Here is a 26,829-nt window from a genome sequence, read left to right as displayed (position 1 = left end):
AAGTTGTATCGACTTTGTTGGTTATCCCTTCTCCAGAACAAGTTCAAAATGTTACAGATTTTGCAAATAAGAAGCCATCTATCCTGTGAGTCGTCTGGAAGTAGGGAGTCTCTTTCAAGCTCTCTGAGAAAGGTGACCTGGAACCTCTGAAAGCTCATCCTCTATTTTGACAAGAAATCTCAAGGTCGTTTGCTCCGGGACAAAAGGAAAGAAAAGATCCTTTTTAATTAAGAAATCAATTTTGCAAAAACAAAATGTTTTTGGTCTAAGTTCTGAGTCTCTAGCCACAGCTGAGCTGTGTTTAGTGAGGTCTCCAAGGTGGGGTGGCCTGCAGCCCCCAGAAGAGGCACCCTGCAAAAATGAACACCGACCTAGGGGTTGGGGAGGACACCCCTGTAAACCAGGGAAGTGCTGTGCTTGGAAAAGATGCCATCCCATGCTCTGGAAACCACAGACCTAAGGCACATGGTCACCAAAGCACATTGCAACAAGCTCTAAACCAGCGTGGCAGCTGGGACCAAATAGATGCACTCCTGGAAGGCAGGCCTGATCGTGGAATGGGTCGTTTTTCTTTGATTTACCAGGTAATGGGGGTGCAAACACAGCACAAGACATCAGGGGAGGTAGGGGAGCTTTTCAGGACAGACAAAGCCCAGTGTGTGTCATGGAGTCTTGGCGACAGGGCTATTTTGAGGCTGTCTGTTCAGACGCTGAGTTGGCCACATCACTGAGGGCTGGCCTGGAAGGTTTTTCTAAAATAGCCTCCCACTTTGCTCTGAAAATGAAGCTGCAACCATCAATTGCAAGCTAGCCGGTGCTTCCTTCCTGGCAGAGCCCTGCTCAGCACAGTCTGTCTGGGAGCCTAGCTCTGCAGCCCCAGCCCCTATAGTTTGCAAAGCTCTGAGCAGTGGTTGTCATTGCAACAGAGCCCTTCTAAATGCAGCAATTTGGGCTCCTCTGTTGCAATCTACTCCATTTTCTAATCATCCGGACGGTAAATTAGAGGGAGAGACATTCCAAAAATAAGAAGATCCACCGCCGAGCTTCATAACTCTGTGTAAGCACACATATCATTTTGGGCCTCCCTGGAGCCCTGAGCAGGTATGATTTCAATAATCAAAGGTTTTTGCATACATTTGCTAATTACCACTCTTGCATCTGAATGTTTCGTTTGAACTTCTAAGTTCCAAGTGCCACTAAGGGTGGGCTTTTGTCACCCAGGCCCCTCCCTGCCTTGTATCCTTGCTCGGCTTCCCCACAATGGAGCACAGACTAGGTCTGTTCCTTCCCTAACAAAGTGTGATTGGGGCAAAGAAAAATAGTGTTTGGGGGAGAAGGGGTGAGTGAGGCATGGTAATTATATTCCTAATCATATGTAATTTAAGAGAAAATGAGTGGATGTGGGAGGCTGGTTAGTCTTGACTGTAATTCCACAGGCAGAACACAGGCACCCTACTGTCACCTGGGTGTCTTTCAGAGCCACCTCAGCTCCATGGCCAAACAGTTAATTACAAGGGAGGGGCGCCTCCCAGCAAGGGCCGCCCTGAATGCACTGCCTAGGACAACAATGGCAGCTCCATCCCAGACACCAAAGTTGGGCCTCAACTGTGTCCCTAAGTCTTCTGAGGCCTGACTTAGGCTAGCAAGGCCTCAGGGAAGAGAGAATGCCCAGGAAAACAGATAACACATCCGCTCTGTGCCTATACCTTTGCTCTCTGCACTTTAGAAATTCCGTTGACTTCATGTGCACCTTGAGTTCAGGCGCGAGTAGGTCATTTATTGAATACCAACTATTAGGCAGAATTCGGCCTGTGTTAGCTCAGCTGTGAAACTCAAGAAGCCCAGACTCCTGGGCTAGTGCGAGGGCTTTGTGAGATAATAATAAGATGTAAGAAACCCCTGGACACCGCTTGATGCTGAAGTGCTTACTTACTATGAGATACAAAGTTACTGTATTAACTGAATCTAGGCACCGGGGAAGCCGGGGCAGGTGCAGGACAAGAGTGAGGTCAGCCTCAGCTATGCAACAAGACTCTGTTTTCAACAAGCAGAAACAGATAAATTCAATTAGGTTCAATAATTAGCTGAAGTAATTGATCAGTAGTACAGCAGTCTTTTCATGGGCCAAGCTCGGGCTCCATCATGCCTACACCACCTGTTAGGGAAGTTGCTAAGATCCAGTGGAGGTGAGTTGCAGGCCCCCAGGTACTAGACTTGCCATTTTATTTCTTATTTTCAATAATATGACCAAGAAAACTCTATTCTTGTCCACATTTCAAAGAAAAGTGAGGTTTGGGGAGCTCAAACAAGTATCCACAGTTATGCCACTACTTACAAACAGAAGCAGATTCAAAGTCAGGAAATTCAACATGGCAGCCGTAACTTAATCAAATATTGCTCTGTTTCTCTCTCCCCCTATCACTACTTGTTTCTAGTCTTCCACATTTAATACAGCTCCAAAGTCATTAGACATCACGAAATGAAACCCTCATGCAAACAACCTGTGACTCGACTGTTGGGTGACAATTTTCCCACAAAGGAACCCACTCCCCAAGCACAGAGAACTGCCTATATTGCACACAGACAGGTTTACGTAACTGGAAGTCATAGAACTCTAGAATTCTATTTCTAGCTCCTTTATAAGCACAGTCTTTGGACACAGCCTCAAAATTTGTACCTCACATGCACTTGGAGTGCACCACCTCACATGCACTAGGAGTGCACCACCTCACGTGCTCTAGGTATTCACTAGTATGCACTTCACATGTTCTAGGTATGCACCACCTCACATGCACTAGGCATGCACTAATATGCACTTCACATGTTCTAGGCATGTACCACCTCGCGTGTACTAGGCATGCACTAATATGCACTTCACATGTTCTAGGCATGTACCAGCTCACATGTACTAGGCATGCACTAATATGCACTTCACATGTTCTAAGCATGTACCACCTCACATGTACTAGGCATGCACCAGAGTGCAGTCATGCACTCACCAGCAAGTACATTCTGAGTGGAAAAGAAAACCCACCTGCCATCCAAAGAAGGTGACTTACTCAGAAATGGAAAATAATTTTTCATTATGTTTGGCACTTGAAATTAATAGCAAAGACTTTAAGCAGATGTCCCCTTGTGTGTGTGTGTCAGAGGGAAGTGTGCTGTGGTATACAAATATGTGTTTTCGTGCACACGGGCTCCTTTGTGGAGATCAGAGGTTGGCATCAGGTGTCTCCCCTTGACTCTTCTCTACCTCATGGGTAAGGAAGGGTCTGTCACTTGACTCTGCACATCACAGATTCAGCTGTTCTAGCTAGCCAGCTCCCTCTGAGGATCCCATCTTTGCCTCCTGAGCTTAGGGGACTATAGGCAGGATACCGCGAGCACCAGGCATTTATTTGGGTACTGGGGATTTGAACGCATTTGTACAGCAAGCACTTCATCTACTGAGCCATCTCCTCAGTCCAGTGTCTTTATTTTTTAATTAATGGAGATAACTCTTTAAACAGATAAGGGGTGAGGAGATGATAACGGTCCAGTGACTGGTGAAGCAAGTCCACAAAACGCATGCAGTGACCACAATGGGACATTCTCCTAATCCACTGATTTACATGTAGAAAATGCCAACTAAAGTGAGAGGAAGAGTGTGAGCTTGGTGTGATATGCTGGCTAAGCAAAGAAAAATTATAATTATAAAGGTAGGGAACTACCCCCTGTGTGCGCGTGCATTCCGTGGTTGTAAAGACTAACGCCGTGCATTGTGCTTACTAGGCAAACACGCTACCAGAGCTAGAACCCCAACTCATTCAGAAAGTAAGCAGCAATTACTAACTATGTCTTGTGGTAAAATATAGAATAATAGAAATGGATTAATTTAAGATGCAAGAGCTAGCTAGAAACACACTTACGCTATTGGCCAAATAGTATTGCAGTTAATATAGTTTCTGTGTGATTGTTTCGGGTTGGGGCAACTGAGAAACAAACAAGCAGCCTCCGCCTACAAGGTAACCCACTATACCATTTACACACAGCTAAGATTTTTTTTTTGTTTGGTAATACATTTATTGAACATATTTTTTAAAGTCTGATTATAATGCTTTTTTTAATTTATTTATTTATTAAAGATTTCTGTCTCTTCCCCACCACCGCTTCCCATTTCCCTCCCCCTCCCCCTCCCCCAATCAAGTCCCCCTCCCTTTTCAGCCCAAAGAGTTTTTTCTATTGATATGTCTTGTAGCTCTTTCCCTCTGAAAGATGTTTAAGCTTGAAATTTCACCTTCCGGTCACTGGAAAATTGTGACAAAGATTTCTTTTCCTTCAATTTATGAAATTGTAAAATTTTCTCCAAGACTAAAAATGTTCCTTAAAATATATCACTGTGGCCAAGTATAGTGTTGCACTCCTTCAAGCCCAGCTCTTCAGAAGCAGAGGCAGGTGACCTCTGAGTTTGAGGCCAGCCTGGTCTACACAGCAAGTTCCAGGTCAGGGCTACACAGTAAGACCGTGACCCAAAACAACAGCAGCAACAACGTCACTGTCACATGGTGCAGAGTAGATGTGGGCTTCCAAATGACGAGAATACTTCAGATGTGGTCTTCACCTTCTGTGCCACTGAACTCCAAAGTCTACAAAGCGTTTGCCCCTAAGATCAGAGACAGAACTGAAACTGGATCTAAAAGCCATTCCCCATCTACCCAACTCATTTTGCAGTAGGTAATTTCTATCCTCCTTTGCAGTTAGAAAATGAGTCTTAGACCATATATGCACCCAAGGATAATTCCTTCTACAAACCAAAAAGGCAACTCTTGCGTTCTCAGAAAAAGAAAGGTAACATCAAGTTCATACGGCAGCAGAAACGTGATAAATCCACGCAGCCACAGTGATTCCTGCCTAAACTAACAATTCATTTACGGCCACAGTTCACTGCCGTTGTCATCACTTTCATGCCTCTAATTACCTTCCATCTGGTTTACGTCTCAAGTTTACAGCGCTTGCCCACTTTGGCTACACCAGTTTCCATCTAACACCAAACACATGTTTATGTTTACCACATACCAGCTCTGCGTTCCTGGACTTAAAATTGTATCAACTTATAATTCCATTAATGGAAAACTTATGAGAAGGATCCGGCTCCTTTAATAAAATGAGAAAGAGCAACCATTTGGATGCTGTTAAGAAGGAGCCCATACCGAAGGCTAAATGCTCCAGTTAGATACACCCTGCTCAGATAAGTGGGCCTCTGGAACCGCTGTCTTGGCTGCTAAGAACAGACCGCTGCTTGCAGTTCATTCTCTGGCACTCCGTGTGGAGGCCTGTGTCTTCATTGGAAGACGATGAGTGATCAAAGAGACTATGAGTATGCTTTGTTCAAAGATGTATCCCATTTGGGGCTGGGAGTATAGCTCCATTGTAACACATGTGGCTTAGTATGCATGAAGCCCCAAGTTCAAGTTCAATCCCCAGCACACCCATGTGCTTGCTCAGATGTATATACACAAGCAAATAAGCAAAAATCAGGTTTTTAATTGGGTTCTTGAAACTTGTCATTTTAAAATGTGTATCTCTATGTATGTGTATACGTATTTGATGCAGAGAATGGGGCAGACATATGAATACCATAGCACACATGGGGACCAGAGGACAACTTTAGGTGTCTGTCCTCAGCTTCCACCTTGTTTGAGACAGAGCCTCTCTTGTTCTCCTCTGCTGTAACACCTGATTATGTAGTCTGCAAGCTCCTGGCAGTTCTCCTGCCTCTGTCTCCCATTCCAGCTAGGGGTACACTAGGGTCACAAGCACAGGGATGCTACAGGTCTAGCTTTTATCTGGGTGCCATGGATCTGAAGACAGGTCATCAGGCTTGCAAGGCGAATGCTTCACCCAGTGAGCCATCTCCAGGGCCCTGAGATTACCACATTTAAGGGCATGTTTGTAGATGAAACAAGTTTCAATTTCAAGAATAAAAGGGGCGTGTCCCCAGATGGCAACAGCCTCTCCATATATAGCTCTCTGGCGCAGGCCAGATTCATGTTTGAACATCTATAGCCAGTGCTGACCAGGTTCCAAAGAAAACTACAGATAAGAACATTATCTGGATCTTGGGCTGTTTCTGAAGGATTTCAGCTCTATAAAAAAATATACTTTGGGAAGTATAAAAGATTAAGGTCTGGTCGCACATGCTTCCTTCCAAATAAAGGAAGAATTACCCCTTTCTTCCTATGCCACTTCTACCCTTTTGGTTAAAGAGCACACGGACTCCTCCGTCACTTTATAGTCTTCCTAATCCCCTCTCCCCCTCCCTCCCCACCCCACAAGAATGCATCCTTCATTCTGTTGCCCTGAGGATTCAGCAACAGGTCTCAAATGATGGTACAACGCCCAGAGAGATGCCCGTGTCTATCCTGAAGGTAGACGTTGTGCACAAACAGGAGACCTCTGATGACTTGCTGGGTTCTGTAGGGAAAGGGGGTTCTGCAAGCCAGGACGGCTGAGTGGCCTAAGGAAGAGGGGACCAGTGTTCTTATCCTGTCAAATCTGTCTGTTCCCATCATGGCCCTTTCCTCCTGCCTCTCCCAGGACTGTTTTCTACTGGTTCTTCAGCAATCTCTAACTCTTCTTCTGTATGAAAAACAAATGCAAACTGGCCAGAGCTTCCTGAGACAGGTTTGAAGAATTCAGTCCCAACTTGGTTTACTACCAAGCATTGCCTCAAAAGGGCTCAGCTGCAGGGAAGCTCTGGGAGACTGATCCTGCTACTGTCTGCACAATTCAAAGGCTGTTGGCCTGCCCACATGACAGGTTCCTACTGTCTGCACAATTTAAAGACTGCTGGCCTGCCCACATGATGGGTTCCTACTGTCTGCACAATTCAAAGGCTGCTGGCCTGTCCACATGACTGGTTACTTTCATGTTCATCACATCTTAGCTTGCTTGCTCCAGGGAGCCTTGGACTTGGACAGCGTGAGACATCCCAGAGGCAATCGTACAATCTGGCCACAGTAAGCTGAGCTCATTAGCAACTCAGTTTGTGGACTCTCCCCGCCACTGTCAGATTCTAACACACTGGATGTACCAGGAATTGTGAAAATATCCACTAAAACACTGGCCATTTTGTGGGCCTGTTTGGCTTTTAATGACATTAAAATAACAGATGTGGTCAAGCGGTCCTAGTTATATAAAATAAACTTGGACTTGCCATCATCAGCAAGTATTTCAGCTTGGTGCTTGGAGTCCAAGTCCCCAAAAGTCATAGACTTAGGTGCGAGTACTATCGTAGCATCACCTTTTTGGTTTGTTTTGTTGTTGTTGTTTTTTCAAGACAGGGTTTCTCTGTGTAGCCCTGCCTGCCCTGGAACTTGCTCTGCAGACCAGGCTGGCCTTGAACTCACAGAGATCTGCCTGCCTCTGCTTCTTGAGTGCTGGGATCAAAAGTGTGCAAAACACCACCTAGCAAGCATCACGGTGCAATGGCGGCATTGGTTACAGAGTCGGGCTGAAGACAAGAGACTTTGCTAGTGGCATTGCCATATGCTTTTTGCAGGTCCTTGAGCATTTGTGCACATCCACCGTGTTCAATACTGGCATGTGTGTCAAGAAAAATCACGACTGTTCTGGAAGTACATAACGCCATATTGATGTTTGCTCCCCAGGGGCATCCACTGTCAACCTCCCTGTGCCCTATGCAGAGCTCCATCTGATTTTTCGGCTTGACAATGACACACAATGACTTCTCCATTCTCCTTAGCTCTCTGTCTTTCTTCACTTCTGAAAGAGTTTTTCTTTGGAAAAGTCCTTGCTGTCTTAACTTTTGCTCTCTATTAACTTGGTTGTGCTTGAAAAATTTTTTATCTCGTGTTCCTTGTTTCCACTTGTTCTTGAGACAGTAAGTAGGTCATTTCCTGATCTTGGGGGGGGGGGGGCTGCCAGAGCACAGTGTCTCTGTAGCAGACCTGCTACAAGGTTTCTGTCAGACTCTCCAAGGCTCTGCCTCCTGAGACCTTTCTGCCGTGGAGGCTAGGCTAGCTTCAGCAGGTCTGGGAAGAGATAGTGGAGGGTCACAGGGATACATGTCAACACAAATGGTTCCGGATGTGAGTCAAGTGAACACTACAATGGAAGAAATAATAAGGAAGGTCTCCTAGTCACGTCCTGCTTTGTCGCTCAAGAGAGGGGTTTTGCCTTCTTGGGGGGTCTGTTTATACAGCCTGTTTTGACATTGCCTCAATTGGAGCCCATATTTCATGAACAAAACAAACAGTTCGTGAACTTGAACACTCTGAGGTGGGGGGACTCTGTTAGGTAGAGATCTGATGGCTCTGAACAGAGGTCACCAAGTTGTCTAGCTCTAGAAGAGGAAGTGCCATATCTCCTCAGCGTACCCTCCTACTTATTCCCAAGGTCGGGTTTCCCAGTCTTCTTCCCAGCATCCTCTCTGGATACCACAAAGGGTTAATAAGTCACCTCCAGCCTCAGGATCAACTGCCTCAGCCTACACAGAGTCTTTTCTCTTAACAGGAAACTCGATCCTCAAAACCAGTAACTTAGCCTGTGTTTACTGGAACTCCAGGGGCCATGTACACAGTAGTGAGCTAACGACAGCATCAATCAGGCCCCCAAAATGCTTAAAACTACCAATTGGGTGACTTGGTTAGCTTCCATGTTCTTTGTTTCTGAAATACATGGCTACATAAGAAGGAGAATGACGTAGAAACAGAAGCCAGCTGGGTCCCAAAATCCTTCAGTCACAGCAGCTGATGGTGTAGGGTGTCTCCCAGGGTCTCGGGACTGGAGAATGCTGGATCCTACATCTTCTGCCACCAAAGGATGCCCTCTTACACATGGACTTCTGTTAGTGGAGAGGAGCAGCAATTCTGCTAGTACTGTCCTGCAAACTAAGTCCACTAATGCCCAAGACTCTCAGTCCTTGCAGACTCCGTGACAAAACACCTTGGATCAGCAGTTTATAAACAACAGACGTGTGCTGCCCACAATCGGGAGTAGTCCATGATCAAAGGACCTCGCGTTCTCGGTCACATGGTTGGTGCCAGGTCACAAAGAAAACCCAGAGAATGGCTAACTCTGGTGCCTATTAGCGCATCACAATGTCTGCTTACCCTCTGGTGTTTCTGTTAGAGACCTGGCTTACCTCAGCGCTTCTCACCCTGTCCCCTCCCCTAAACCTCTCCAGCTCAGGACTTTCACTTCCCTTCCCCCAGCTCTTTCTGATATAAACCTGCCATTTTGGCCACAAACTCTCTCGGTTCTCTCTCTCGGTCCTCCTGGCACCCTCTCATGTCTCTCTCTCTCTCTTTGACTCCTCTCTCACTCTCTTCCTCTCTCTCCTCTCATGGCCCCGTTCAGTCTGGACCCTTCCAAATGCCTGTGATCATGCTCTCCCTCATAGCTATAATAAAATCCTTCTCCTCAAACCTTGGAAGAGTCGGGTCCTCATTCTCATTCAGATGCACCTCCCACATGTCCCAATAGAAAGCAGGGCTAACACCCTCCCTATTTTCTTCAAGTTTTGCTTATTCTCTTTTTTTTTTGTTTTGGTTTGGAGGCAAAACTCTCTCTCTCTCTCTCTTTCTCTCTCTCTCTGTGTGTGTGTGTGTGTGTGTGCATCTGTGTGTATGTGTGTACATGTGTGTAAATGTGGGTCCTGACCTCTTTGGGGTAGAATGACCCTTTCACAGGGGTCACCTAAGAGAATCCTACAGATCAAATATTTGCATTGTGATTTATAACAGTAACAAAATTATAGTTATGAAGCAGCAAGGCAATAATTTTATGGTTTGGGTCTCACAACATGAGGAACTGCATTAAAGGGTCTCAGCATTAGGAAAGTTGAGAACCACTGGACCAGCTGAACTTGGATGCTGCAATATAGTCTATATAGCAGAGTCAAAGGTAGCATGGCTTCCATGAGAATTGCTCCAAAAACTCCCAAGTAAACAAATTAGAACTGTGGCGCTGAGGGTCTAGCTCCACCACAGGGCAAGCATGTAGCCAGCACCATGCCAGATTCAAAGTCCAGCAGCGTAAATAAGTCCATATCAGCTAATGGGCTGGCGTGTGGCTTAGTAGAGGAGGGCAAACTTAGCCTACAGAAGCTCGGCTAGCAAGAGAGACTTGACACACAAAAAGGAAAAGGGAATAATGTCGCTCTAAGCGTTAGCCATTCGGTGAATGATGAATTGAACAAACAGAGGAAGAGGATGAAGCTCAGTTGGCAGAGGGCTTGGCCAGCAAGCAAGAAGCCCTGGGCTTAATCCTCAGCACCACATAAACCAGATGTGGTGGTGCATGCACATAATCCTGACTCCTGGAAGATAGGGAGACAGGAAGGTAAAATGTTCAAAGTCACTTTCAGCTAGATATCAAATTTGAGGCCAGCCGAGGATACAAGAGAGCCTGTCTATAAACAAAACTAAACAAATCTGAACAAATGTCACTTCTTGGGAAAGTTCGCTTCTGCTTTGAATTTTCTCTTTAGTTGGAAGTGTTGAGGTACTCTGGCCCAGAATGACCTCTTCCAGCACTGTATCCCAGAGGGGGAACAGGGACAAAGCAGACCTTTGGGACTGGTGAGGGGAGTTCCTTCAGCATCAGGGAGGACAGATTCAAAGTCAGGGACCTTTTGGGCACATATTAACTTAAGTTTTGCAATCCAGTAAGACTTTAAGAGGAAGGATTTCAAAGCCCATGTGTTTGCCTTGGGGGACCCAAGGCCAGAGCAAAGCTTGGTGCTGATTGGCTGTCAGTAATATAGCATATTCATGAGGCAAGAATGGGGGATGGACGACTCCATGTTTACTGCAGAGGTTGCCACGGGCTCTCGTTTACACAGCTTTTAGGAACGTTCCTTCATATACCCCCAGCTGGACCGGCTTCTCCAAAGCCATTCCCCAGATTGAGTCATTGTTCATTATGTCTTCAGGGCCAGGTTCCATTTGCAGTCACAAATCCCCATGAAAATTTGTAGGAAAATAACCCCATGGTTTCATTAGATCTACAGTGTGATCACCTGATACATAAAGACTGCTTCCATTTTAGAGGTGAGCTGCAGAGCTAAATTGAGAGTTGACTTAATCCCACGTTTATGAGGTGATTAATGTCCCAAGTAACCAGGCTGGCCGGCAAGTTAATGCCTTTTTCCTTTAACCAAGTGCACAGGGCTCCTTGCCTTTTATCGCAGAGTACATTGCTGCCACTGGGTTTCAACAGGGAAAAGCCACTGCCTGAACTTCCTTTGTGCCAAATGACCCAGGACTCTCTGACTCACCAAGATTCCTACCAGAAAGAGTTGCAGGGAGTTGTGGGGAATTAGGGGTGGAGAGTGGTTGGGGCGGGAGGGATCCTTCTGAGTGATGACGAGGGGAGTCTCTGCATGCTGGCGGGACGTACCTTGGCATGACACACGACTGGTGTTTTAGCTTCATTTTTTGTCGCTGTGATAACACACACTGACAAATGCATCTTTCAGGAGCAAGGGATCACTCCACTTACATTCCAGGTTACAGTCTTGTAGTGGCATTTCATTTGTATTTTAATAAATAAAGCTTGCCTGAAGATCAGAAAAATAAAACAGCCACACTGGCCAGCCTTACAGACCAGGCCGCAATGACATATGCCTTCAATCCCAGTAGCCACACTAGCTTGCCATAGAAACCAGGCAATAGTGATGCACACCCTTAATCCCAGTCCTAGAGAGGATTATAAAACAGGAGGACACAGTTCTCAGTCACAGTCTCAGTCTGAGATTCCTGGAGGCAGGATCACCATTTCAGACTGAGGCAGAGGAAAGAGCCAGTAGCTGACTGTTTTGCTTTTCTGGCCTTCAGGTTGAGCTCCAGTTTCTGTCTCCGGGTTTTTATTAATCATGCTACACAGTCTGTCACTGTGGGGAAGTTAAGGCAGGAACTGGAAGAAGTTGGTCAGATGCTCACTCAGCCAGGAGAAAAAGAATGAATTCATGTATGCTTACTGCCTCCGTAGGACCCAAACCAAGGGCAAGGCGGCAACAACTTTCAGACTGACTTTTCCCACATCAGCTAATCAAGTCAGTCTCACTCAGGCATGCCCAGAGGTTAACTTGATCCAGACAGTCACTCATTGAGACGCTTGTCTCTGGTGATTCTATTGTGTCAAGTTTATGATTAACACAACCTTCACGCCCAGCCTCCATGGTAGCAGTAACAGCAACTGCATGCTGGGATCTACTCTCTGCTGGGAATCCTGCCATTGATTGTCTTGTACATTGGCTGTCTTCTTCTCCATTAGCCTAAGAGACTGATGTGGGACTAGGAGATTCAGCAACTGACCCAAAAAGTAGATCCGGATTTTCCCAACTTACGGCTACCAGCCCCCCATTTCCTAGGAGGCCTCCCTGGTCACATGTACTCTCCCATTAAAATGCTTTTTAAAAGAGAGGTTCATCCATTCACAGCTTTATCAGTAAAAAATTCCAATCCCGCAGTGCTCTTTCTCAAAATCAACTGCCCAGCATTTAAATGAGCCAGGATTTAAAATTAATTAGTTAATTAATTAATTTAAAAAATATAAAACTAAGAAAGTCAAGAGAGGACCCTGATTCCTCAGGTATCATAAGGCAACCATGAAGAGACTCGCCAAAACTTTGCTCCTGGCACTTAGAAATCTAACTTTGCCCTGGGCCATGATGTAGGATTCCCCTCTGTATACTGTGAATATGTTTTATTACCACTGGTTAATAAAGAAGCTGCTTTGAGCCTATGGCAGGGCAGAATATAGACAGGTGGGAATTCTGAAAAGAGATGGAGAGAGAGAGTAGGCAAAGTCAAAAAGATGCCATGTAGCTGCCAAAGGAGAAGGAGGTTAGAACCTTAGGAAACTTACCGGTAGGCCACAGCCTTGTGGCAATATACAGACTGATAGGAATGGGTTAATTTAAGATATAAGAGCTAGCTAAGAATATGCTAGAGTCATTGGCCAAACAGTGTTATAATTAATATAGTTTTTGTGTGATTATTTGGGGTCTGGATGGCTGGAAATAAACAAGCAGCCTCTGTCTACAAAATGGCATGCTAATATGTGCCAACTACATCCACATAAAACCTGACAGAGCTTGGAAAGGAATTCCAGACACAAAGGAGCAGAGTTTAGCACAGCTTCTTGGTAGCCATGTCTGTTTCTTCAGGTGGGCCCTGTTTGCTGGCGGTGAGCAGAGGTGCCTCTGCTCTTTTAAAAGAGATCTTCCTGACTCAGCATTGGCAGCAAAGGCTGCGCTTCTTCTTTGGGGAGGGCTTCCTTGTTTCTTTCTGGTGCTGGCAGCACAAATAGCTCTGGTTCTTTCAGGAAGTCATGCACTTAAATGGGGTCTGTGAGCAGCATGTTACAAATTGTTTGGTGGAGACATGGACCCACTGCATCCCTGCAGCTGGGGCAGAGAGCATTGTTGTCTGAGGTTTCTGTCTTGCCTGGTTCCCACAGTCATTAAGTCCCAAAGAAATCACACAGAGGTCTACATTAATCACAAACTGATTGGCCCATTAGTTCAGGCTTCTTATTAACTCATAACTACATTAGCCCATTATTCTAGTATATGTTAGCCACATGGCTCAGTACCTTTTTCAGAGGGGCAGGTCATATCTTGCTTCTTCGGTGTCTAGACAGGACTACGGAGGAATGGGCTTCCTCCTTTTCAGAATTCTCCTGTTCTCCTCGACCCACCTCTACTTCGTCTGGTTGTCCCACTTATACTTCCTGCCTGGCTAATAGCAATCAGCATTTATTTAAAACATAATTGACAGAAATAGAGCTGGCCATAAACGTTCCTCTGCCATGTTGGACTGGGTGGAGCAAGCAGACAAGCGACAAAGTTGGTCCTAGCCACACCTGCTTAGAATTTAAAAAATAAAAATAAAAGGCTCTCCTGGTTAGAAAATGACTACAGAAGTGCAATAAAGACAGATTCAGATGAAAAAGATCTCTGAATGGATCACAGTATTGGATAAATAGATGTAGGCTCGGGAGAGAGAAGAAAAAACTTATAGACAGTTATAAAAATAGTTTTAAAAATAAAACTAAAGAGACAGTGAACGTAATATAGAAGAGTACAGACAGTCATAGATTAAAGGAATAAAGAAAAATAAGTCACATAAAGATGGAAGATACACAGAGAGTCTGGATTATGTATATTATTATATTTTCTTTGATTTTTTTTTTGACTACAGAAAGATATTTGATTTTGGGGTTGCTAAGCTAAAGCAACATATATATTTTAAAGATATCTTGACTCCAAAATTTGGGTCTAAGGATGTGTTGCTTTGGAAAAGAGGTTCTGCTTTTGTTTCCACAAAGGATGAAAACCTGTGGATTTCTTCTAACCTAATATGGTTTGATGGACTAAAACTCCCTAAAGGGTCTCCACGAGCCCCCCAAAATACTTCACCCAACCAAAAGCAGGAAGCAGTTTGGAGAGGACTACACTCAAATTCCGAAATATTGTTTATAAATGTTTGTTTTCATTTAAACAAACATATTTCACATGATATAGTAATGAATACTTTGCATTGGTATGGATCTTAGTTTATTGATACAAATTTAAGGTCAATTTTGTTATATGTATTTCTGCTCTTGTTTAAGGTATTATGTTTGTGTGGCTCATTTAAAAATGTAATGTATAATTAAGAAATACAGATTAATAGATAGTCATTTATAATAGTCAAACATGTAGTCATGTTAGTTAGGTTTTCTAGATGTATAGAAATGTATTTCAGATGGATATATATTCTTCAAATCTTTCAAAGAGGTACAGAATATGGCATTTAAAATGTTTTAAAAACTTAGAATTTTCCCAACAGTGAGACATGTCTGCTTCTGGCAGAACCAATTACTTCAGAGAGGTTGATGGGCATTGAAGAAACTCATTATGAAATTTGCCTTCAATGTGACAAGGCTAGCCATTTGGGCAAGAAACTGCTCTTGCCTGGACTTCTTAATGGTATGTTGTATGAACTGGACATGCAGGACTCACAGAGAAATGACTGCTGAGCTTTCCAAAAGATGGGATGATCTTCCAGGGTTCCTGCATCACAGAAAAAATTGCCAGACATTCTGCAGGATAGAGAAGTAAGTGACTGGCAAACTGCCAAGATAAATGAAACAGTTTTTCAAATTTCCTACTTCATGAAAAATTCTACCAGATACTATGGGCCTGTAGGCTATAGATGGATGCCCAACATTACAGAACTTTGGGTGACTGTCTAGGCAGCAAGATGTCTCTGTCAATTCTAGAATTTTGGAAGTTGCTTACCATGTGCTTCCTGTTTACTTAGGTAATATTATACCTTTTTGGAGTCTTTGATGGAGTTGAAGAAAGATAGTTATAATTATAAAAGATAAATTAAATATAAAACTTTAGATTCATAAAGATAGGATAGATGATATTTTCCTTAATTTTCCAAATGTAAATGGACTAAATAATGCAACTATCATTCTTGCTTGATAACTGTTTTCTTATATGTAATTTTACTACGTTAAAGTTAAAACTTTTCTTTTTATTTAGACAGAAAGGGGGAGGTGATGTGGGATTCCCCTCTGTATGCTGTGAAAATGTTTTATTACCATTAGTTAATAAAGAAGCTGCTTTGGGCCTATGGAAGGGCAGAATATAGCCAGCGGAAAATCCAAACAGAGATGTAGAGAGCGAGAGTAGGCGGAGTTGAAGAGATGCCATGTAGCTGCCGAAGGAAAAGGATGAAAGGAGAATGATGCTGGAACCTTAGTGGTCAGCCACAGCCTCATTGCAATACACAGACTGATAGAAATTGGTTAATTTAAGATGTAAGAGCTAGCTAGAAATATTCTAGAGTCATTGGCCAAACAGTGTTGTAATTAATATAGTTTCTGATTATTTTGGGTCTGGACAGCCAGAAATGAACAAACAGCCTCCACCTACAGGGTCAGGGTTTGGGACCCTGGATAGAAGTGATCACTGTCACTTTCTCTTTCCATTTTAACTGATTGCTTTAAAACTATGGTCAAGACAACACTGTTCATAGGTAAGAGCTCTTGCTGCTCTCGCAAAGGACCAGAATTCTAGTCCCAACACCCACATTATTGCTCACAACCACCTGTATGTCCAGTTCCATTATTTGACACATTATTCTAGTCTCCATGGGCTTGTGCACACATGCACACATATGCTCACACACTCACATATACATTAAATAAAAATAAGTAAGTCTTTTTTTAAAAGAAAAGAAAACATATGGACACATTTAGCACTCATCAGGACATCACAAGATTAAGGCCAGCCTAATACATAGAGAGACCCTGTCTCTAAAAAGTGGAACTGTGACCAGGCCTTGTAACTCAGTGGTGAAGTACTTGCCTAGCACGTATGAGGCCCTGGGGTTTCATCCCTACCACTATAAAAAAAATTAAAGAAAAGTATGGTAAATAGGATAAGGCTATATCACACATATACACAATCACACATGCTCACTCACACATCATGCTTTCACATGTAAACACTTCCACGCCATGCTGTTGTCCTATTAATAACTAGCATGTATTTAGTACCTAGTGCATACAAGGCATTGCTCTCTAAGAAGACATCTCATGTGCACAGCCATCCTTTGAAATAAGTGCATGTTACAAATAATGAAATGGAGGCCCAGAGAGGTAAGCTGAGACACACAAGAAGGGAGAGTGGAGGCCTGGAGTTCTACTCCAAGTTCCACTAAGTAGCTGTGGGTCTGTCGGGAAAGGCATGGTCTAAAGGCTCTCTGGCTCTGCTGCATTCTATAATAGAATGAAGTTAAGGTCCTTTGGGAAGTGCCTCGATCTCCCCTGTGGGCAGGAATCTAATTCATGGGTATGGTGGGTAAGAATCTGATCTTCCTGTGGCAAAGCCCTGTGGAATCCCAGGCATGAGATGCACTTTATAAATGCTCACTTGTTGCTGTGTTACCACGCATTAATGAGAAACATCACACTCATTTCCCCAGCCTCTTCTGGGGTCTGGCTGTGTCCCTGGGTTCCTTTTCACTCCCCATTTAGATAATAGCAGGAGAACACTTCATTACACTACACAGAGGCATCTGGCTTTGCTCGGCTCTCTCAAATCACCACCTCCCCACAAGCAGATCCAGGCAGTGGGGGTTCAGTTCACAAATGATGCCCTTTTTCCTTCTTGTCAGTCCCAGACCTGCAGAAGGGAAGAACATAGCTTTATGGCCTTGAAGTTCACAGTTGCTGGTCTAATACCTGCCTCTGTCAGTGCTGAGAAAGGACCCCAGGTCACATGTGCTAAGTAAATGCTCTACCACAACGCTCTGCTCCCAGCCCCTTATCTTCCATTTTGGCATTCTTTGTCTCTCTTCGCAGGCATCTTCTCTGCTAGAAGATTTGTAACTTTAAAGTTATTGTAAGCCAGCAAGGCATGGCAGCTCACACTTGTATACCCTGCACTTTAGAGGCTGAGGCAGAGGGGCCAAAAGTTTGAGTTCAAGTGGGGCCATGGTGGTCCAGGCCTTTAATCTCAGCACTACAGAGGTAGAGGCAGGTGGATCTTTGAGTTCAGTCCAGCCTGGTCTACAGAGTGAGTTCTAGATCAGCCAGAATGGCACAGAGAAACTATTCTAGGAAAAAACAAAGTCTGAGATCAGCCTGATCTGTGGAGTGAATTTAAGGCCAGTCTGGTTTGCCCGATGAGACGCTGTCTCACAAAACAGATAAAAATGAGGGAGGGTCAGAGGGAGGGAAGAGTGTGCTACCATGAAAACAGCTCACACACAGTAACTGGGCTGTAGTTCAGTGTTGAAGCGTGGTCTTAGATGCATAAGATCTTGAGTTCCATCCTCAGCGCCCAACTTAAACCATGGGGAATCTGACCAAGTGTTAGGATCCATCTTATGCCCCTATTTTTCTTATTCTCTGTCTCTCTCTGTCTCTCTCTCTCTCTCTCTCTGTCTGTCTCTCTCTGTCTCTGTCTCTCTCTCTCTTAAAACATAATCTTAAGCAACCTACAGTGACCTCAAACTTACTCTGTAGCTGAGGATGACCTTAAATTTATGACCCTCCTGCCTCCACTTCCTGACTGCTAAGATTACAGGCAACACCATTACACAGGGTTTATGTAATGCTGGAGACCAAATCCAGGGTTTTACACATGCCTAGAAAATGCTCTGCCTACTGAGCTACAGCCTCAGTCCCTTTTTGTTTGTTTTGTATCTTTTCATTTTTGTGTGTATGGGTGTTTTGCCTGCCTGTTTGTCTATGCGCCACATGCTTGGAGTGCACTTGGAGGTCAGAAGAGGCGTGAGATTCCCTGGCACTTGTCAGCGGCCGGTGATACCTGGGGATCCAAGAGCAGTCAGTGCTTTTAAACAATGACCCTGTTTGTTTTTTGAGACAGAGTCTCAGATATCCCAGCTGACCTAAAACATGGGAAGCAGCTTGAAGATGACCTTGAACTCATCGTCTTGACTCCAGCTTTTATTTTAGCTATTTTTTCTCATAATGAAAATAGAATCAAGGGCACTGTGCACGCTGAACAAGTTCTCTACTACTGAACAATGTTCCAAAGAAAACGCATGAAGATAGACATCTCTGTGGAAGAGCCTCACAAAACCCGTTAAAGGTGACAGTGGGAAAAGGAGAAAGTGGCCATGACCAGGTCACCTCCCAGAGGAGAAAAAGTATTCCTGCCCATGGCAGCAAATAGAATTTCATCCATGCAGACAGAATTCTTGTCCTCGATGAAGAAAGCAAGGAGTTCCAGGAGCCGTGTTCCCGCTCCTGCAGCAAGCTAACCTCCCTCCAGGAGCAGGGTCCAGAGAGCCAGTCATGTGAATACCACACAGTGCTCACATGGGACAATGAGGAGAATCTTCTATCAAACTTCAGATATTCATGACCACGTTCAAGAGGGATAGCGTGATGCCTGCAAGACAGGAGAACATCGGCCAGAAGAGTAATGAGTAATAAGCTTCCTCCCCACTGTGGACATATAACAAAGACTTCATGGTAGCTCAGTCCTTCCTCCCTCTGCCCCTCCTTCTGCCCCTTCTTCCTGCCTGCCCTCATTTTTTCCTGTTTTTTGAAACAGGTTCTTATTGGGTATACCAGGTTGGTCTTGAATTCAGTCCACAGCCCAGGCTGAACTCAAACCAGTTTGAGTCCCAAGCCCCCAGCACAAACCAGTCAGAACCATAAAACCACCAGTGTCTGAAGCTGTGCTCAAGAAAGCCAACTCAGACTTGGAAGAGAGGTTGGGCCATGGCATGGAGAAAAATGACCATAGATCTCCACTGGACATCTTCAAAATCAGGCTTCTCTGACAGTGTCAATAAAGTCACAAAGCAGTTTAAGTACATGGGGGAGTGGGGCGCCTCAAGTAGGAAGATGACAAAGTCGAGGAGGAGGCTGAGCGTAGACTTCAGTGGTGGAGCACAAGCCAAGCGCACACAGTTCATAGTGGGGTGGGGAAGGAAGGAAGAAAAGGAAATGTTTTAATATTTCAGTACGCTGAAACGGTGGTGCTGGGGTACAAACCATTTCTGTAACAATGAGCGGATATGAAGCACACTGTGTTCTCTCTGTCTCTGCTCCTTCTGCCTCTCTCTGTATCTATCTCTCTCTCTCTCTCTCTCTCTCTCTCTCTCTTTCTCTCTCTCTCTCTGTGTGTGTGTGTGTATGTGTGTGTGTGTGCGTGTGTGTGTGTTTAAAGACAGAATTTCACTGTGTAACCCAGACTGACCTCAAAACCTTGGACTCAAGTGATCCTCCTGTCCTAGCCTACTGTCAATATGGGACTACAGGTAGGGGACATACCTCCATGCCCACCACTGTGCTACTTCCGACAGACTTGGTGAGAACAAGGTCCCTCTGTGTGCATCCAGTAGCAGTTACTTTGCATTCGTGACCTAGAGAGTGTCTACATGCCCTCAATCAACACTACCCAAGTGGCGATAACCTTCAGAGTTAAGTGAGCAGTGAGCTCCTTCTGAAGAAATGGAAGGCTGAGCCCCAAGCCCATGCCCAGCAAAACCCCTGCTTTTTCTCCCTGTGATTGAATCAGCCCTGAACTGATGGAACATGATGAGAATGAGAACATCTCATGATGTGGGAGTGATTTCTTATTAATAAAGAAACTGGCTAGACCCATTTGATAGGCCAACCCTTAGGTAGGCGGAGAAAACAGAACAGAATGCTGGGAGAAAGAAGCTGAGTCAAGGAGTCGCCATGATTCTCCCACTCCAGACAGACGCAGGTTAAGATCTTCCCTGGTAAGCCAGCTCGTGGGGCTACACAGATTATTAGAAATGGGTTAGATTAATATGTAAGAGCTAGCCAATAAGAGGCTGGAACTAATGGGCCAGACAGTGTTTAAAAGAATACATTTTCCGTGTAATTATTTCGGGTATAAAGCTAGCCGGGTGGCGGGAAGCAGCCCGCCACTCTTACAACAATCTCAAACTGGACCAATGACCTCAGCCCTCCAGAATTCTGACCTTTCACTCAAAGGGCATCTGGGTTTGGGTCCTGTGAAATCTATGAGAGGGAGAGAACTGAAGAGTAAGCATACATGTGTTTATACATGTGTTCATACATGTGTTCTTTGGACTCTTGTCTCTGGATGCAGTGGCTCTTCAAGTTCCTGAATTGACTTCCCTGAGCCGTAACCTGGGATTTTTAAGCCAAATAAGTTCTTTCTCCCTTGAAGTTATTTTTGTCAAAGTATCTTATCACAGCAACAGAAACGAAACTAAAACACCCACCATGCCTTCCCTGCCATGACGGACTCAATGGAATAAACCATGAGCCAAGATAAATATTTCCTCCTGTAAGATGTCTATGTCAGATAATTTGACCACAGCGGTAGAAAAATAGCTGACGCCCAACCCAGGCCTACCTCCTCCTCAGCCAGGCCCATGTTCCTGGCCTCTGAAACAAAGGAAAAGTGGCAGGCCCTGTGGGGATGAGACTGTCACTCAAGAAGCACTTTTTTGTTTTAGAACTTTTTATTTTACGTATATGAGTTTTTTACCTGAATGTATGTATGGGTATCACATGCATATCTGCTGTCCTCAACAGTCAGAAGAGGGCATTGGATTCCTGGGAACTAGAGTTAGTCACCCTGTGGATGTTGACAACCCTACCCAGTCCCTCTGCAAGAGCATCAAGCATGTTATAATTTTATATATATTATATATATATATATATATATATAATATGTATAATTATATACAGTTATAATATGTAATACAGTATTGCACCACCATCCATCTCCAGAACCTTTTCAGCTTTCCTCACCTGAAACATCACACTCATTAAACATTATCTCTCTGCTTTCCCTCCTTTGGCTCCCAGTCACTTCTTTTCTGCTATGTCTATGAGCTTGTCCTATTCTGGGTGCCTCATCTAAGGAGAATAACAATATTTACCCTAGTTTCTGGCCTCCTGTTTTCCAGGTTCACTCATGTCCTGGCACAATCTAAATTTCCTTCTTTCAGGGTGGTTATATGCATGTAGCATAGTTCTACAAGTCACTCTTTCATTAATGGACACATAGGCTGTTTTGATTCTTTGACAATTGTGGGTAAGACCACTGTCAAAACAGACACGCAAGTATCTATCTGAGTCTAAAGGGAAGAAATGATGAGTCCTTGGTTACCTGGGGCAGATGCTGCCAGAACCCATGGAGAAGAATTCACTGAAAATGTCTAATAAGTAGCTGAAAGTTCTTGATTTGTACCCGTCCCTGTGCAGGTACACAATTCCCAGAAACAAACTTTGGGTCTCAGGTTAGTGCGGAGTCACAGAGGATCTTGGTGGGGTAGTTTGGTGAAGGAGACGATCATGGAGAAGAGCATAGAGGCCTACCTGGGTGCTTGTCTTTTAGCTCCTCTGTGTAATAGTACCTTGCTGAGGCAGGAGAGACCATTGTCCTGCCATTCTTAGGACACCAGGGAGAACTACTGAACCAGGGAGAAGTAAACCTCTGGTCTCTGCAGAAGTACACCCTAGGTCCAGACCATTAGAGATGGTCTGCCATTGGTGGATACAGAGGATGTGATCCAGAGACCTCACCCCAAAGGCCCAGCATACCATGTCACACACAGGCTGATAATGCCCACATCCCACCACCATGCTGGTGGCTAGCAAGTAACATCACAGGCATTCACTGATGAGAGAGGGACAACCCTGGAGTGGAGAGTGGAGCAAACATTTAGAAAATCTTTCTGGGAAGTTCCAAGTGTGAGACAATCACACATAAGGAATTTGAAGCCTGTGGGACATATGTAGAAACTCTATCAGAATGTTAAATCTGACCTCACTGACTCACCAAACACACACTAAGTAGGAAGCATGTTTACTTCAGCCTTCACTGTTGAAAACAAGAATCAAAGAAGAAAAGTAAAAAAAAAAAAAAGAGGGGGGATAGACGGAGTTTCCCTCCTGAATAAACAAAGTCCTCAGAGTTGTAAATTTGCAGATATGACATGAATCTCAGTACTCTAATAAAACAAAGTTAAGTAATTATGATTAATATGCTAAAGGTTTTAGGAAAAATAGACAACATAGCACGGGTCATTTCTGCAGTGAGAAAATTTCATTAAAGAAATCAGGTAAGAATGCTAAAAATAGTGAACAGGAGTGAAGAGTACCACCAATGGACATGTCAGCCAGTGATGGAGATGGAGGACACCACAGATGGACACACCAGTCAGTGATGGAGATGGAGGATACCACAGATGGACACACCAGTCAGTGATGGGAGTGAAGCGAACCACAAATGGACACACCAGTCAGTGATGGAGATGGAGGGAACCACAGATGGACACACCAGACAGTGACGAAAATGGACGGAACCACAGATGGACACACCAGTCACTGATGGAGATGGAGGGAACCACGGATGGACACACCAGACATTGATGGGAGTGAAGGGTATTACCAGTGAGCACTTAGCATCATAGCTTCATTCTGTTGCCATGATAAAACACTTTGATCAAAAGTAACTTAGGGGAGGAAGGAGCTTATTTCATCTTACACTTTCAGTTCACAGTTTATCACTGGAAGAACTCAGGGTAGAAACCACGAAGAAACTCTGGTTGCTGCTCACTCAGACTCATGCTTATTTAGCTTTCTTTTATGGCCCACGACCACCTGCCTAGCATGGTACTATCACAGCGGGCTGAACCAATGAGATAGCTCGTGGGGCAAAGGTGTTTGCCACCACATTCAATCCCTGGAGCCTACAAGACAAAAAGAGCAAACAGACTCCCTCAAGTTGTTCTCTGACCTGGATGCACATGACACACAGGGAGGGGGGTTTAAATACATAAACTACTAAGCAAAAATAAACCTTAAAATAAAGACACACAAAATGGATATCCATTTTGTTTTGTTCCCCATGTGTTTGGTTTTGGAGTTAGGGATTGGTGCAGGGCTGCAGGCATGCTCAATAGACTGGTAGACCTCCAGCCTCCAAGAACTGCTGAAAGACATAAAGATCACTCCTTCAAATTGCTACAGAAGTGCCTAAGTGATTCCTCTCGATTCTTGCACTTAGGTGGTGAATGGTGAATATGGAGCACAGTCCCAATGCTGTATACCTCACATCCTATTGACCTGTCCTGGTAGGTAAAGGCAAGGAAAGTTGGGGGAGCTTTTAAAAAATAATGATGGGGAGCCAATAGCCAGGTGATGGTGGCCTGCCAGGGCCTGACTTGGCATTGAATCAGTTTGAATTCCCAGAGACAAACCCTAGCTGAGGACTTTGCATTTCCTTAACTGGGATCTAAACACTCCAGTCTTCCCACACCTATCTGCCACTGGAGTCCAGGTGTGACTGGAGGTTGCTTCCAGTGCCTGTTATCCGGTCCCATTTGTTTTCTGAAGGAAAACTGATTTCCTCTTACTCTTCCTTCATGTTTTCTTTCTCTCCCCACATCCCTCTTCTGGCTTTCTTGCTCTCCCCCTCTCTTCCCTTCACTCCCCTCATATGCATTCAATTCAAATGAAACCTGGAGAAGTTAAACATTGACCTTTGATACACTAGTCATTTTAGCGACCCTTTCAGGCTAGCCTCTGGGGGAATGTTCCATATCACCCGACATGTCATCTGATTCTAGCATTTTCTCAATGCCAGACTATCCCCACCACATTACTGCATTGTGTTCTGAGACATCAGCCTCTTCACTGCCTAGCAGGGAACTGTACATCTCTGGGCTGTGTGGCTCTGAGCTGTGTGGGCTGCGTGGGCTGCGTGGGCTGCGTGGGCTGCATGGGCTGCGTGGGTTGTGTGGGCTGCGTGGCTCTGAGCTGTGTGGGCTGTGTGGGCTGTGTGGGCTGCGTGGGCTGTGTGGGCTGTGTGGGCTGCGTGGGTTATGTGGGCTGCGTGGCTCTGGTCCCCGTGGATCTGGGCCCCAAGGCACTGGGCTGCGTGGCTCTGGGCTGTGTGGGCTGTGTGGGCTGTGTGGGCTGCGTGGCTCTGGACTGCGTAGCTCTGGACTGCGTAGCTCTGGGCTGCGTGGCTCTGGACTGCGTGGCTCTGGACTGTGTGACTCTGGACTGCGTGGCTCTGGGCTGCGTGGCTCTGGACTGCGTGGCTCTGGACTGCGTGGCTCTGGGCTGCGTGGCTCTGGGCTGCGTGGCTCTGGACTGCGTGGCTCTGGACTGTGTGGCTCTGGGCTGCGTGGCTCTGGACTGCGTGGCTCTGGGCTGCGTGGCTCTGGACTGAGTGGCTCTGGGCCCCGTGGCTCTGGGCTGCGTGGTTCTGGACTGTGTGGCTCTGGGCTGCGTGGTTCTGGACTGCGTAGCTCTGGGATGTGTGGTTCTGGACTGCGTGGTTCTGGGCTGCATGGTTCTGGACTGTGTGGCTCTGGGCTGCGTAGCTCTGGGCTGCGTAGCTCTGGGCTGCGTGGCTCTGGACTGCGTGGTTCTGGGCTGCGTAGCTCTGGGCTGTGCATCTCCAGACCAACTGCTGATTCCAGAACAGAATATCATCTCTCTCCAAATTCAGCTTACTGTTTTCTGGAGGAGATTCTTTGGGGTTTTGTCATGAATAAAGTGAATGGATTGTCAAACCATGGCTGTAAAGGAAGTTATTTCAGTCTCTTTTGTGAAAAAGTTGACTTTGAGGATAGAATTCCAGAGTCTGAGCACTTTGAACATTTAGGAACACAATTTACGTCTTATGATTTGCAAACTACATCCTGACACTAGTCACTGAAATTGTACCCCTCTCTCTTTTGTTTTGATTTCCTCTATTTGTCTTTGACAAGATCTCACTATATTTCTCTGGTTGGTCTGGAATTCGATATGCAGACCAGGTTAGCCTTGAACTTGAAAGACTCCCTTCCTGCCTCTGCCTCCCCAATGCTGAATTAGAAGCATTATTTAATGCTCTACTCTTCTTTCTTAGGAATTAAAAATCAAAAGCTGGGGACACAGCTCAGAGGTAAAGTAGTGGCTTAGCACACATAAGGTCCTAGGGTCAATTCCTAGATTAAAAACAAAAAGAAAACAAGCAAGCAAAAAATACACACACCAAGACTCTTCTGGCCTGGGAACATAGCTCAGTAGTCTACTTAGCAAGTATGAAGTGAGGGTGTATCTCCAGGAGAAAGGGTCCCAGGGCTACAAGAGGACCGTGGAAAGAGTAAATCTAACATAGCATCCCTCCATACAGTTAACTCCATATATTCCTACGGGGGAACTTTCATAGTTTAAAAAATGTCTTAACTGGGTGTGGTGGCTCATGCCTATAACCCCAGCACTTAAGAGCCTGTAGCAGAGGGATTAACCCCAAGTTTAAAACCAGTTTAGACTGCATAGGAACTTTGTGTCGAGCACAGGTGATGGTATGAGAGGTGTTCTCTCACCAAAGCAAGCCAAACCCTTGTCACAAACAACTTTACTTACTAATACAAAGAAGGAAGGGCACAGAGCCTGGTGCTTTCTGCCTCTTTGACTTGGAAGGCTGATATTCAATTCTAATGTTTCTCTCTCTCTCTCTCTCTCTCTCTCTCTCTCTCTCTCTCTCTGTGTGTGTGTGTGTGTGTGTGTGTGTGTGTGTGTGTGTGTGTTTTGATTTTTTTTTAAGACATTGTTTCTCTGTAGCCTTGGAGCCTGTCCTGGAACTAGCTCTTGTAGACCAGGCTGGCCTCGAACTCACAGAGATCTGCCTGCCTCTGCCTCCTGAGTGCTGGAATTAAAGGTGTGTACCACCACCACCTGGCTGAAGCTGATATTCGAGAAAGAGAGAGTGACACTGTTTTTTCTCTCTTCTTCCATCTCTATCAAGAGCTGAAAAAGAAAGGGGGAAAAGGTTAATCATGTCCTTCCCTTATCCCATGAGACAATAGCTCTTTCCCTACTATTACCAGACCAACACATAAAACACGGAACCTTCCATCTCTCACAAATTGAAATTGAAGAGAGATTTCTTCTCATTCCAGAAAGAACAGAAGCAAAAAAAACCCTTCCTGGTTGTCATGGTGGGATGAGACAAGAATTTGTTGAATGCAGGGTGGTGTTACCTTCCTAAAAGGTAGACACTATGATGAACCACCTTCACTGTCAACCCTGGCTGAACTTGGAGTCACCTAGGAAGCACAGTTTTGTGGGTGTCTTTGAGCATATTTCCAGAGGGTTTCACTAAGGAGGGGAACCCTGCCCTGAATGTGGGTGGCACCAGCCTATGGGTCTCATCCTATTAAGATCTTAGAATGGACTTAAAAAAAAAAAAAAAAGAGGATGGACAGGAACTGGATCCCAGCATTCACCACTCTACTTCCTGGCAATGAGCAGAATGACCAAATGCCTTAGCTCCTC

Source organism: Microtus oregoni, unplaced genomic scaffold, assembly GCF_018167655.1.
Source record: "Microtus oregoni isolate MIOR12 unplaced genomic scaffold, Mior012 000070F_ref0000104, whole genome shotgun sequence".
Taxonomy (NCBI): domain Eukaryota; kingdom Metazoa; phylum Chordata; class Mammalia; order Rodentia; family Cricetidae; genus Microtus; species Microtus oregoni.
This window is presented reverse-complemented; position numbering follows the sequence as displayed.